This window comes from Ochotona princeps, chromosome 3 (genome assembly GCF_030435755.1).
Source record: "Ochotona princeps isolate mOchPri1 chromosome 3, mOchPri1.hap1, whole genome shotgun sequence".
Lineage (NCBI taxonomy): Eukaryota > Metazoa > Chordata > Mammalia > Lagomorpha > Ochotonidae > Ochotona > Ochotona princeps.
Window position 1 is genome coordinate 70,666,022 of NC_080834.1, and position 13,530 is coordinate 70,679,551.

Below are 13,530 nucleotides of genomic sequence, written 5' to 3' on the forward strand. Positions count from 1 at the left end.
CTACTGGTATTAGAACCGGTGCCCATATGGGATCCTGGCACTTGCAAGGTGAGGACTTTAGCACCTAGGCTACCACATTCGGCCCTTAAATTATTATTTTCAAAAACAGTCTTCCCTTATGGTAACACTTACAGCATTTTTTTTTTTTTTTTTTGGCTTTTGTATGCTAGAGAGGAACACCATGATGAAGTTGTGGTAGCTCAGGTTACCTAATTGCTTGTTAATACTAGCCCAACTTCTGGAATACAGCAGTAGCTATTTCATGCAATCATGTAATGTCAGCCCTGAATTTCATGGGTAGGAATTACTAAATAACCAGATCGATCCCTAATGAGGAAAAAAGGAAAGGAGATGAAAGAATTGCTTTAAATTACAATCCAATAGAGACAAAAAGAAGACATCAAACTTCACAAATAGCACAGCCAGTTTCACCAGAATAAAAGACTATTATTGTGGCATGGACAAAAACCTAATGTGGCTACAAGCAGCATTAATTTGATTTCAGGAAAAATAGCGAAAAGAAATAAATATGGAATACATATGAGTCTATCTGGAATAAGAGGCTAATTGTCATTAGCATCTACATTTACTATAATGTAGAACTATAATAAGTAAAAAATGAAAATTGGACTCAGTATATGATTTTTATGTTTAAACATATTTACTTTTTCATATTTTGTGTTATTTGATTTGTTTAACAGAATTGTAAGTGTACATATCAAACTAAGTGAAATAGGTAATGAGTGAAGCCATCATAGTCCTTACTGTGCTAAATCTTACAGTTCATATAAGATATACATATGTATATATCTAGAATTACAGATGAATTCCGTGGACTATTCGGTTGTGTGGGTTTTGGTCTCCTTCTGACATTGGAACCTTGAACAAGCCAGCAAAAGGAGAAACTAGTGGCATAAGGGGAAGAAATAATCTAAATTGAAAATTGTGAGAATCTCCTGAGAAAACTGAACTGTAGCAAGATGTGGGAGAACAGTGTAGATGTCAGCAGGGAAGGAGTGTCCGAGTGAGGTAGAGGTTTGAGGAAGCCTTGCAGTGGTCAGTCCCTAACCTTGCCTTACCATGCAAACTACAGTGATATTGTGAAGCCAGCAACTCTCTGGGGAAGATGAGAAAATAATTTTAAAACTTGTTCCCCTGCAATATTTTATAATTAAAATTAGCTCCAGTTTTATTTTCTATAAAATAGCAGATCAATAATAATAGCAGCATTTGAGTAAATCCTTGTAAGGAATGCATTATACATGTGTGTTGAACTGAGGATTTTTTTCTCTTTCTTTCTTTTTTTTTTTTTTTTAAGATTCGTTTATTTTTACTGGAAAGGCAGATACACAAAGAGAAAGATCTCCTGTCCCCTAGTTCATTCCCTAGTGGCCTCAACGGCCAGAACTGAGCTGATCCTAAGCCATGAGACAGGAGCTTCCTCTGGGTCTCCCACAAGGATTAAGGGTTCCAAGGGTTGGGCGTTCTTGAATGTTTTCCCAAGCCACAGGCAGGGAGTTGGGGGGGGGAAGTGGAGCAGCCAGAGTATGAATTGGCACCCATAGGGGATTCTGGAGCATGCAAGGCAAAGACTTTAGCCACTAGGCTACCACACTGGGCCCTCTTTTCCTTTTTCTTTTCTCTTTTCCTTTTTTTTTTTTTTTTGCCTTGATTTCATGACAATATCATTTTGTTCTATGCCTAGTATATTTATTTGAATAATTTTCAGATTTACATTCACTACATGAAATGAGGGGATTTTACTAATTGCTAGATAATATATTGAACGTTGATGAATCCCCTTGCTTTCCAAATGAATTACCAGCTTTCTATTTATTCATCAATCAAAAAGTGTCTCTAAAAAAAAGTGTTTGATTTTATTTTAATTCTAAAGATGTATTTATTTTGTTGCTTGAAATGCACAGTGAAGAGAGAGAGAAGGAGAGAAAGAGAGGGAGAAAGGGGAGAGAGAGGGAGATTCTCCACCTGCTTACTCACTTTATAAATGAGATGCACTTTACAAATGTAGAACACTAAAGCGCCAGCCCCATGTTCAGCTTTAAAATGCAAGTTCTCATCAGTGTCTACAGAATGGGCCATGTTCACATTTGGTCCCAAACAATAAGCTCTCACAATGTAGAAATATTGTTCTTAGAAGAGATTTCCACATAAATCTCACAAGAGGATGTAAAATAATTTTGTTGGAAAACTGAAATCTTCATGTAGAAATACAAGTTTCAAAAAGCAGTTGCAAAAACTTCCCCATGCTTGCAAATCTTGTTAATAAGGAGCATATTTACATTATCTCAATCTCAAGGTCTGCATTCTTTCAGACTACATATTTGTGTTTAAATTAAAATCATTTAAAAAAAAGAGTTGGAGATTAACAAACTCTATCAGCATATTAAAGAATTATTTTTAGGTAATTATATTTCTTAAATTTTAATCATTATAATTTTGTATCAGTGGGATCAAATGTATTAAAAATAATCTTTTGAAATTTAAAGAGTGTTTCTATTTTTTTTAATTTTTTTTTAAAGATTTTATTATTATTGGAAAGCCGGATATACAGAGAGGAGGAGAGACAGAGAGGAAGATCTTCCATCTGATGTTTCACTCCCCAAGTGAGCCGCAACGGGCCGGTACGCGCCAATCCGAAGCCGGGAACCAGGAACCTCTTCCGAGTCTCCCACGCGGGTGCAGGGTCCCAAAGCTTTGGGCCGTCCTTGACTGCTTTCCCAGGCCACAAGCAGGGAGCTGGATGGGAAATGGAGCTGCAGGGATTAGAACCGGCGCCCATATGGGATCCCGGTGCGTTCAAGGCGAGGACTTTAGTCGCTAGGCCACGCCACCGGGCCCTTAAAGAGTGTTTTTAAATATGCTTATAATCCCTAAAACATCAAATAAAACGCTTTTTTTTTTTACAGGAAGCTGGTTATAAATGTTTAGCTCTTAACACATTTCCATCATGAAGAGAGCACGAGGCCCAAATTCAAAATGACGTTTCCTAATTTGCATCTCCTTTAATCTCTCTCTCTCTCTCTCTCTCTATATATATATGTATATATTTTGCATCTATGATTATGAGAGAGGATGTGTGAAAAATTTTAAAGTGATAACTATCCCTTTACTACATTTTAGTAACAATGTTTCATGTAAAACAGACAGAAAGGACCCAGATCCAGAAAATTGTGACATTTAAAAGGTCTTGACACGACTCAAAGACTCATACCCAGTTAAAGGGTAAGACAGTTCTCTTACAACAGAGCTATTGTTTGGCTTAGCAGTCCAGTTCTGTTTCAAATTGTGTCCTCTCTTTATGATGGTACGGCTTGAAAGGTCAGGAGCTTGCATTAGTGCTTGAAACTATGTTTTGTAATGAACACTTTTCCACCATTCATTATGGTTGGTCATTAGAATTTCTCCACAATATTCAAAAGCTATGTTTCCTGGCTGAAAATTTGTAAATAGTAAATGATGTGTTTACGATACTTCATGTTGTTTCTAACCTTTTAAAATCTGAACAACATTTTCTGTATTTGTATGATTTTTATCTTAACTTCCTAAATTTTTTTCTCATATTATGTCTAAGTATCATCAATTCAAAAGTATTTATTTGTTCTATATACATTATTATTGGTGCATCTCTCTAACAGTTTAACTAAAGTATTTGTTTGATTCAAACAAATTATCTAGTTGGAGAAATGCATCTATCAGATCAGTTCAGAAAAGTATGTAGTTGAATTAAACACAATCTAAAGGAATGCAAAGCAAGTATACAGAGGTAAAACAGAATTTCAAGGCAGAGATTACAGATCTTAAGACTGGATTTGCCTGTGACCTTGCATGATTATGTCCAATATCTCAATCATGCAGCACTGAAAATTGGACTCACACTCCAGCTGTGTGAGGTTTATCTAGTTATTATATCACAACAAAACTAGATTAACTTAAAAGTGGTTGTAAGTCTCATGAATATTGCATATAGCTGAATTGTGAATCTCCTCGTAGTGAGTTCAGCTTTTTCTTGCATTGTAAGTAAGATCTTAAAGAAAGATGCCAATCAATAACAATAAGAAATTAATATCAACAGAATGGCAGCTGCAATATCTTTAATAACAATTGCGAAGAGTATTTGACATATCCTGAGTGCATTTGTGCAAGAGGAATAAAAATGTACTACTCAAAAAGATGTTACTGTAGCACACTGAGTATTTTGAACTAAAAAAAAAGTCTAAGAAATAGTAGGTGTAGGATTACTTGGGCCTTTATGCTATTTTTAAAATCATAAGACTCTTGTAAAATTTGCTGTAATAGCTACAGTGCCACAGGGAATACCCACATGTCTTGTCAGATTGCCTGTTTCTAGTGTTATAGTCCTTGGAGGTGATGGCTCAAGAACTGGTTCCCTGACACTGATATGGGAGACCTCAGTTGAGTTCCAGGTTCTTGGCTTTTGTCTGATCCATTGTTGGCTATTTAAAGTATCTAGGAATGAACCAATGCATAGAAGATTTCATTTTCTCTCTCTCTCTCTCTCTCCCTCCACCTCTTCTCTCTCTTTGTCTCTCATAAAAAAAATATATATATACCATATATATGGTATAGATAGATAGATATGCGTGTAATCATAAAGTGAAATATCTATTGAGATTATTGTTATTATTTTTTTCAAATCTTAAGGCAAAGCTCCCATGATATGTCTTACCTCTTCTTTCTAACAGAAAGGAAGAACTATTCTTTTTTTTTTTTTTTTTTTTTTTTTTTTATTACAAAGTCAGATATACTGAGAGGAGGAGAGATAGAGAGGAAGTGGAGCTGCCGGGATTAGAACCAGCAGCCACATGGGATCAAGGCAAGGACCTTAGCCACTAGGCCACGCTGCCAAGCCCTAGAAGAACTATTCTTAAAAAGGAAGGAAGGAAGGAAGGAAGAAAGGAAGGAAGAAAGGAAGGAAGGAAGGAAGGAAGGAAGGAAGGAAGGAAGGAAGGAAGGAAGGAAGGAAGGAAGAAAACTTATTTACAAGTCAGAATGACAGAGAGGAGGGAGAGAGAGAAAATGAAATGAAATTCTGCTGCTTTGCTCCCCAGATGGCTACAATGACAGTGCTGCACTCAAAACTTCCTCTTCTTTGCTAAGGACTTCATCTTCTCTGGATATTCAGAGAAATTACAGAAAAAGAGGGAGAGAGATATTGCATTTGCTGATTCACTGCCACAATTGCCAGGGCTAACCTGGACCGTAGCTGAGAGCTTCATTCAGGTCTCCTACATATTAAGCTGGCAGGAACCCAGAAACGAGGTTATTTTTCCGGTGCTTTTATAGGTGATTAACAGGGAGCAGGATTTCAGTTAGCACACTCACCAGCATTTGCATGGATGTCAGTGTCACTGGTGGCCTAACTTTGCCTGCTATGTGACACATAGGCACAGGAAATTAACTTTGTTAATTGCTGCAGTTTCTAATTCACTCTGGATGTTCAGCAAACTGTGTTATTGGAGATTTCATGAGTCATTGCTATTAGTCTCTAACAGATCTGCTGCTACAACAATGAGGGAGGAACTATTCCACAGAGTCTGATTGCAAGGTAATGACAATTTATAAATTGCAGCAATCTGTGGTCAACTGTTGGGAAGTCTGGTAAGAATTACACAAACCTGGAAGATTTAGGTAGCCTGAGCTCAGGAGAGATTATTGGCCTGGGAACAAAGAATTTTACTGAAGAAAAAAATACACGTGCTATTGAGTATACCTGGAGTAAAGATATCAACATGAGACTTGAGATGTGTCTGGAAATTCCTATGATGAAATTGAAAAAAAATGAAAAGATGATACTTTGCTTGGAAGTGGTATGGTGAAATATTTATGATGCAAAAAGAAAAGAAAAAAAAAAAAACAAGTAGACACAAGTTTTCCAGATGGGTTTTTTTGAGAAGATGACTCAAGTAGTGTATTTCTGTTTCATAGAAAATGATTCGAACAGTTTGATCTGTTGTCTATGGCTTTGCTTACAGCCTGACTAATATGTGCTTGCTTTTTTGCCTGTAAAGTCAATTTTCATCTTGTACAGAAAGTTGGCTGAAGGGATAGAGAATTGCAGATGCACAGTATTCATTGAAAATGGGGTTTATTAACTTCACATTTTCTCACTAGAAAGCCTTCCTACTGTTGTGAAAAGAAAAAATTCAATACATAAGTCTGGAGGCATTTTTCATAAGCCTCAGCCATTCACTCCTCCTTCATCTCAGGGGGAGCTTGAGGTTTGTATCGGGAAAATGTTTCTGGAATACATTCAGTTTCTACATTTCCAATTCTTTGATTTAAAATTAAAATTGCGAATCATGTCAGCGTATTCACTAAATCTAATGGTAGATCACAAATGTATGTTTTAAAATTTGAAGTTCTTTATTTTATAATCATAAGTATGTAAATCATAAAAGCTAAAGCACAATAAAGGAAACCACAGAAGTTGACTGAAAGAAACCTCTTTCAATTTAAAATAATTATAATATATTCCAAATGCCTCCAGATATGTTCGGTCGATCTAACAATGAGATTTCAGACCTAGTGAATTCACATAAATCTTTTAGTTCTTAAAGACATATTTCCTATACTTTATAAGTGAATGAAGAAGGCTGGTTGAAATATTGTCCCTTGATTCAGCAATGTTTGAATTCCATTATGTAAGCAGGGTTTCTTTTCAAAGTACAGAATATATAATGTTCCTTGAATTATTTTAAGTGAGAACATAAAAGCAACGTAAGCCAATCCCAAAAGGACAAATAGCATACATTGTCTCTGAATTAAGGCAACCTTCATGTAAAATACAAAATGGATATAAAGGTCAACAGGTATATGCATATATTCTCACAGATGAACTGTATAATTGAGACTAGCATACTATGAAGTGAAGACACATTGCATTATACCTCTCCACTCCTGAATAAAAAGAGGACTCCCAATGAAACTGTTAAATATACCTTGAAAATGTAACACTAGATTTTCTACAATTGGCTACACTTACAATACCATGATACAGGTAAATAGCAGAATTTTGCAGTTTGATTGTTGTTGAAGGACTGCATTATTGTAATAATATATGGGAACCTGGATGGTTGGGGGAATGGGGAAAGAAAAAAGTGGGGTAAAGGGGAGAATTCCTATGACCACAAAATTGTGTCAAGGAAAATTAAAAAAATAATAATAACTTCTCAAAGCAAACTAAACTAAAATATAAAAAATATAAAAAGTAAAATAAAGCAAACCAAAACCCAGAAAAGTTTATATCCAGGCTCTGGTGTTGTTGAGCAACTGGCTCATCTACTGCTTGAGAAACCCGCATCTTGTAATTTCACTGTGACCATGGCTGGAAAAGCCAAGGAAGAAATCCTAAATGCTCAGGCACCGGTCACTTCATGAGACACCTGGGTGGATCTCCTGTGTCCTGGCTTTGTCTCAGGACCCAGCCATTGCAGCTATTTGGGGGAGTGAAACAATGAATAGAACACATGTATTTGTGTCTGTCTACTTCTTATAAGCCTTACAACAATTAACTAAATTTTATAAAGAAAACACATTTTATCTAAATGTGACAACTTTGTTTAAACTAAACAAGAGTGAGTTTATGTTTTTTTTATTTGTTTCATCTGTTGTTTTGCTTTCTGGGTTCTCAGTTAATCAAGTTCATTGCATTCTACAATTCTTTTCTACTGGATTTTTTTTTTTTTTTTTCGTTGTAGCCCATTGCGTTATTCTTGTAGAAGTAGCTTTAGGGATTACAATCTATCATAGTCAACAGTAATTAATGTATTACTTCATTAGTAATGTAACCACTTAAATATGATTCTTTCTATGTATTCTTTTTTACCATCTCATGCTATTGCTATTGTGCATTCTAAAAATTTCATCACACATTGATATTAATTCAGACATAAAAACCAATAATATTTGAAGCAAGTTCAAAATAAACTGTTTCTTTTTCCAAATAAATAGAGTTTCCCCACTCTTTCTGTCTATACATCCAGACTTTCTTCTGATTATATTTCCTTCAAAATTAATCTATATATTTTTCTGCATTTTTGTAATATGTGTAGGCTTCATTTTAGTTTAGGGAGTTGGTTCTGTTTGGTTTTACTTTTAGAATTAGAATGCAAAAGTTTATGTGGAATATGACCATTGTTATTTAATTTTTTTCTGGTGAATGAAAACTCAGAATTCATTTATTTTGCATTTTTAATTTTTGATGAAATTTACATAGTTAATCAGGATGGGAAGGATCAAGGTTAGGGGGATGTAGGTGAGATCAGTGTTTCCATTTTAATTTTTCTTCATGTAGATCTGGGGGGAAGAAGAAAAATAAGAGAAACCACACCAGGCCTCGCAGTAGCCCCAGTACCCAGGGATAGGAAAAGGCCATCCAATACTAACCCAGAGTTCCTGGTGTGGAGCATGCTCTGAAGGGTCTGCTTAAGTGGTTTCAATAATTCTGAAATGCTGCCAATTTCTCTGATCCAAGCACTTCACTCCTGGCTTCCCAAGTGGGGGCTATAGAGTAAGGTCTTGAGCCATCATCTGCTTCCTTGCAGAGAATACAGTGGCAGAAAGCTGGAGCTGAGAGTGGAACTGACCCTTGAAAAGCCTATGCTGGAAGCATCCCTTTATTAGTCTGTGCATCTAATCCTTCAGCTAGGCTACTTTTTCCAAATGGATGAAGTGTACAAGCCTTCAGCATCCTCGGTTTGGTATTATTGATGTTTGTGGCAACTACATGAAGTCCACGGATTCAGAATTTAATTACTGTTAAGACAGAACTAACAATAAAAGGTTTTGCGAAAATAAAACAACATACATTTTCTAGTAAATTTATATTAAACAGAATTTGATTCTCATTGCTGCTGCTTTTTTTTCCTTTCCATCCCAGATCTATCATTAGCTAAAGCCCTCCCCAGATGCTATAACTAGTACTTTCTTATATCACTTATGTCTTTACTTTTTCAACATATTTTATTTATTTTCTAATAAACCTGACTGCAGCAAACTTCAGTTTTTCAGTATTTCTACGCATTTACTCTTTTGATGTTTCATTTATTTCTTACTAACCCTGACTAAAGTAATGTCAAATTTTAAAGAATTTCTCTTCCTTTCTTTTTTTTTTTTTTTCAGTTTTTAGTTTTGAGGTAACAAAATTCAGTGACCTAACACTCCATTAAATGGAGAATTCAGTAAGTAAAGTGCTAGAAAGACCATGTTTCTGGGCCGATGTCATTTTGCACTGGTATTCCATTGTCTGGTGTGACAATTTGTGTGCCAGCTGCTCCACTTCCAATCCTGCTCTCTGCTTATGGTCTTGGAAAGCAGCGGAGGCTGGGCAAGGCCTTGGAAGCATGCATGCACAGGAGAGGCAGAAGAGGCTCCTGACTCCAATTTTGGAATAACTCAGCTGTACCCATTGTGGTCCTTCTGGGAGTGAACAAGAGGATGGGAGATCTCTCTTTATCTCTCATTCTTCCTGTAAAATCTGCCTTTCAAACAAAATGAGTCTTTATTTTTTCCAAAGACCATACTTTAGCAGTTATATAAGCATGGCTATAAAAAATAAATTTAAAAGTTTATATTTTGCTCATTTAAATAAAATTTGAAAATAATCACAAATCTTTAAACTATAGTTGCAAAACTGTCACAAGTTAGTTTGAAGCACATTACAAAGTGTGATGAAGCTGTATTTGAAGCAGTACAAATGGAATCATTTCATTCTCATTTTGTTCTTGTATTTTCATTTTTTCTTTTTAATGTTCCCTCAATTTTAACCATAACTCTCTTTTGCTCTCCAGTTATCTTTCTCTGAACTGTTACAATCCTACCAAAAAAGAAGTCTAAATAATCATGTCCCAACTAGGAGGCACTGTAATGATTAACAAACAGAGCTAATATGTACAACAAAAAGAAGTCTTTACTTATCCTTTTTTTTTCTAAATAGCTGCAATTATTTTCTAGTGATTGAAGATAAAATAATTACCTACATAAACAGAATGAATATCATTACATTTCAAGCACAGGGACGTTTAAATTTTGGTTGCTGAAGCTATGCAGTAGGAGGTTGGAGAATGAAAAACAGACTCTATTTAATACTCCTTGGTGTTATATTCTAAAACCATGTGCAGTGTACCTTCTAAAAAAACAAGCATACTCAAATCACCCAAAGAGAACTAATCTTTCTGTGGAAACAGAGTCAGTCGATATTTCCCTTTCATGCTTAAAATCCAGAAGGGGTACGTCAGAACCTTCCACAAGTTTAAAATTAGCCACCAGCGTTTATTTCCTTTTCTTTTTGCATCTAGCACCATCACATGCGAGTGCTGTAAACACATATAAAACATGTTCTGCTGCTACTTAATTACTTCTCGTAACAAACCTCGGATGTCCATGTGGATAGTTCACATTATAGACACATCATTATCTTGACACGCGTTGAAGCAATTACTGAATTATTGGTGTGTGCAGGCTTTTCAGGCTTATTCATAGTTAATGAGCAAAACACATTCAGTATTTTTGAAACTCCAAGGCACTGTGCATTATATATATATATATATATATATATACATATATATATATAAATAAAAATATATGCAGGCTTAGTCTATGGGGTTCTCAGAATTTCTGTTATTTGAGAGGGTGAAAATTTGCAGTGGCAAGAAAGACAAAGAGCTGGTTAGGTGGCTGAGGCCTGGCTACCTGCCGAATGGTTCAGATGAGCAGGCAGCACACCCTGTGTAGCAAGTGCAACATTTCACACTATGCACAAGTAATTAGGAAGTGGCTCCCTAGTCGACTTTAGTCCACACCATTTCGTAGAGGCAAAAAAAAAAAAAAAAAAAAAAAAAAATTAAAAAAAAATTAAAAAAATAAATCTGGGATCATTCTCATTTCCTGAATTCTCCAGGAGATACATGGATAATATTGTATACACATTCATCTGTTTTAGTCAGAAAGAGAAGTAAAACTTTTTCTTTCCATCTACCTCCTCTCTATGTCTCTCTGCCTCTCAAAGTTTAAAACCATAAGGGAACAAAACGGATGGGAGTGAGATGTCAGTGATGAATATGGTATTTTTGCACACTAGATGGAAGCAAATATTGAGAGATTCTTCATTTCCATTTTAAAAATTATCAAATTATCATCCTTTTTCCAAATAAAAAATATCAATTTACTGTTGATTTAATATTCCAGATAAAAACATGATTAGGAAGATTTCAGTGAATTATAAATGTACATAAGACATTAGTATAGATCATATAGGAAAACTGTTATCAGAAATGTATTATTTCTTTTTCTAAAAAAGAGTTACTTATTTTTTATTGGAAAGGCAGATATACAGAGGAGACAGAGAGGAAGATCTTCCTTGCCATGGTTCACTTCCAAAGCGGCTGCAACAGCTGGAGCTGAGGCAATCCGAAGCCAGGAGCGTCTCCGGGTGTCTCACACGGGTGCAGGGTCCCAAAGTCTTGGGCCGTCTTGACTGTTTTCCCAGGCTACAATCAGGGAGCTGGATTAGAACTGGCGCCCGTATGGGATCCTGGGGTGTGCAAGGCGAGGACCTTAAACGCTACACTGTAGCGCCGGGCCATAAATGTATTCTTTCTAAGCAGCATTGTAGTGAGATTAGGGAAGTCGCTCTATGGGACATGAGATTCCATACAGAAGACAGTTCACTACCTGGCAGCTCCAATTTCAATCAAGTCTCCTGCTAATGTGTCTAGAAAAGCAATTGAGGATGGCCCCAAAACTTGAGCCCCTACAACCGTGTGGGACACTAGGAAGAAGCTCCTGGGTCCTGGCTTTGGTCTGGCAGAGCCTCAGCCGTTTTAGCCATTGACAGGGTCACTCAGCAGATAGAAGATATCTCTACAAGTCTTTCCCGCTCTCTGTAATCCTCCTTTTGGAAAATAATATTAAACAAAATCTATTTAAGAGATAAAATGTGTAAATGTTGACTTTATGAACAAGGTCTTGCAGAATAATATTTCAATGTATATTTATTCAACTGAAAAAGCAAAATCTATTGAAAATTATTTTATACTTATCACAAAATTTAGATTTCTGCATACTTACTATAATCATATTATAATATATTCCATGTAATGGCTATTAAAAACATAAACATGAAGTTCTATAACTAATTTAATCATTAACTAAATTTGCCTTTTTTCCTTGATATTAGATACTTAATAAACTGTAAAATCTTTGTTCATTTTCTGTTATACATTATTTTGAGTGGGGTTTATTTTTAAGAAATGCTGAATTTTCTTTAGTTTCACGTTTTTCTTCAGAGAGATTCCTATTATGTTTCATTGATTTCTTCCATTTTAAATTTCTGCTTCATTATATCTGCTATATATTAGTGTTTATTTTAATTGTGTACAGTACACAATGCTCTCCAGCAATTTTTTAATATGTAGAATAATTTTGAATATTTTTTAAAGTATTAGATTGTTTTATTTATATAAGGTGAACAAATTACAAGTAATTCATAGAACAAGTTCAGGAGCACAACGATACTCCCCACCCTCATTCTTCAAAAATCCCACTTTTTTCTTGATTTCATTAATTTTTAATTTTTTGCAATGACATGATCTCTTTTAGGAATCGTTGGGTTAACACCTTATTATTTAAAGGATTCAACAAGTAGTTGTAGGGAAAATAACAACAATACCGACAAAACTATTCTTCAAGGGAGAGTCAAAGGTATAAATGATAATCCAAACTTAAAATGTCAGTTTTACTCATACATAATTGTTGTTTTTCCTCTGTATTTTAGGTAACACTGATGAGAGAAAACATGAAGTATTTGTCCTGTTGGGATTGGTTCATTTCACTAAGCATGACAATTTCTGGTTTTATCCATTTTAATGCAAAAGACAAGATCTTATTCTTTTGTATTACTGAATACTATTCCATAATGTATTTATATCATATTTTTAAAATTGGTGGACATCTGGGTTGATTCTGTCTTAAATGTTGTGACTTGAGATAAACATAAACATGGGAAATGCTCTAGACTTGTAATCCTTTATGTTGTCATTTCCTTGCTCTATTTTTTAATAGGATCATTTGTTGGCATTTTTTAAAGAGATTTATTTTATTTTCATTACAAAGTCAGATATACAGAGAAGAGGAGAGACAGAGAGGAAGATCTTCCATCCAATGATTCACTTCCCAAGTGACCACAACGGCTGGTGCTGTGCGATCCGTAGCCAGGTTACTGGAGCTCTTCCGGGTCTCCCACGCGGGTGCAGGGTCCCAAAGCTTTGGGCCGTCCTCGAATGCTTTCCCAGGCCACAAGCAGGGAGCTGGATGGGAAGTGGAGCTGCCAGGATTAGAACTGGCGCCCACACAGGATCCCGATGCATTCAAGGCGAGGATTTTAGCCACTAGGCCACAGCACCGAGCCCCATTTAATGACTTTTAATACATGGGCATTTCAATGTAATTTTATTACCATTTTATAACTTTAATCGTGTGATAGTGCCAACA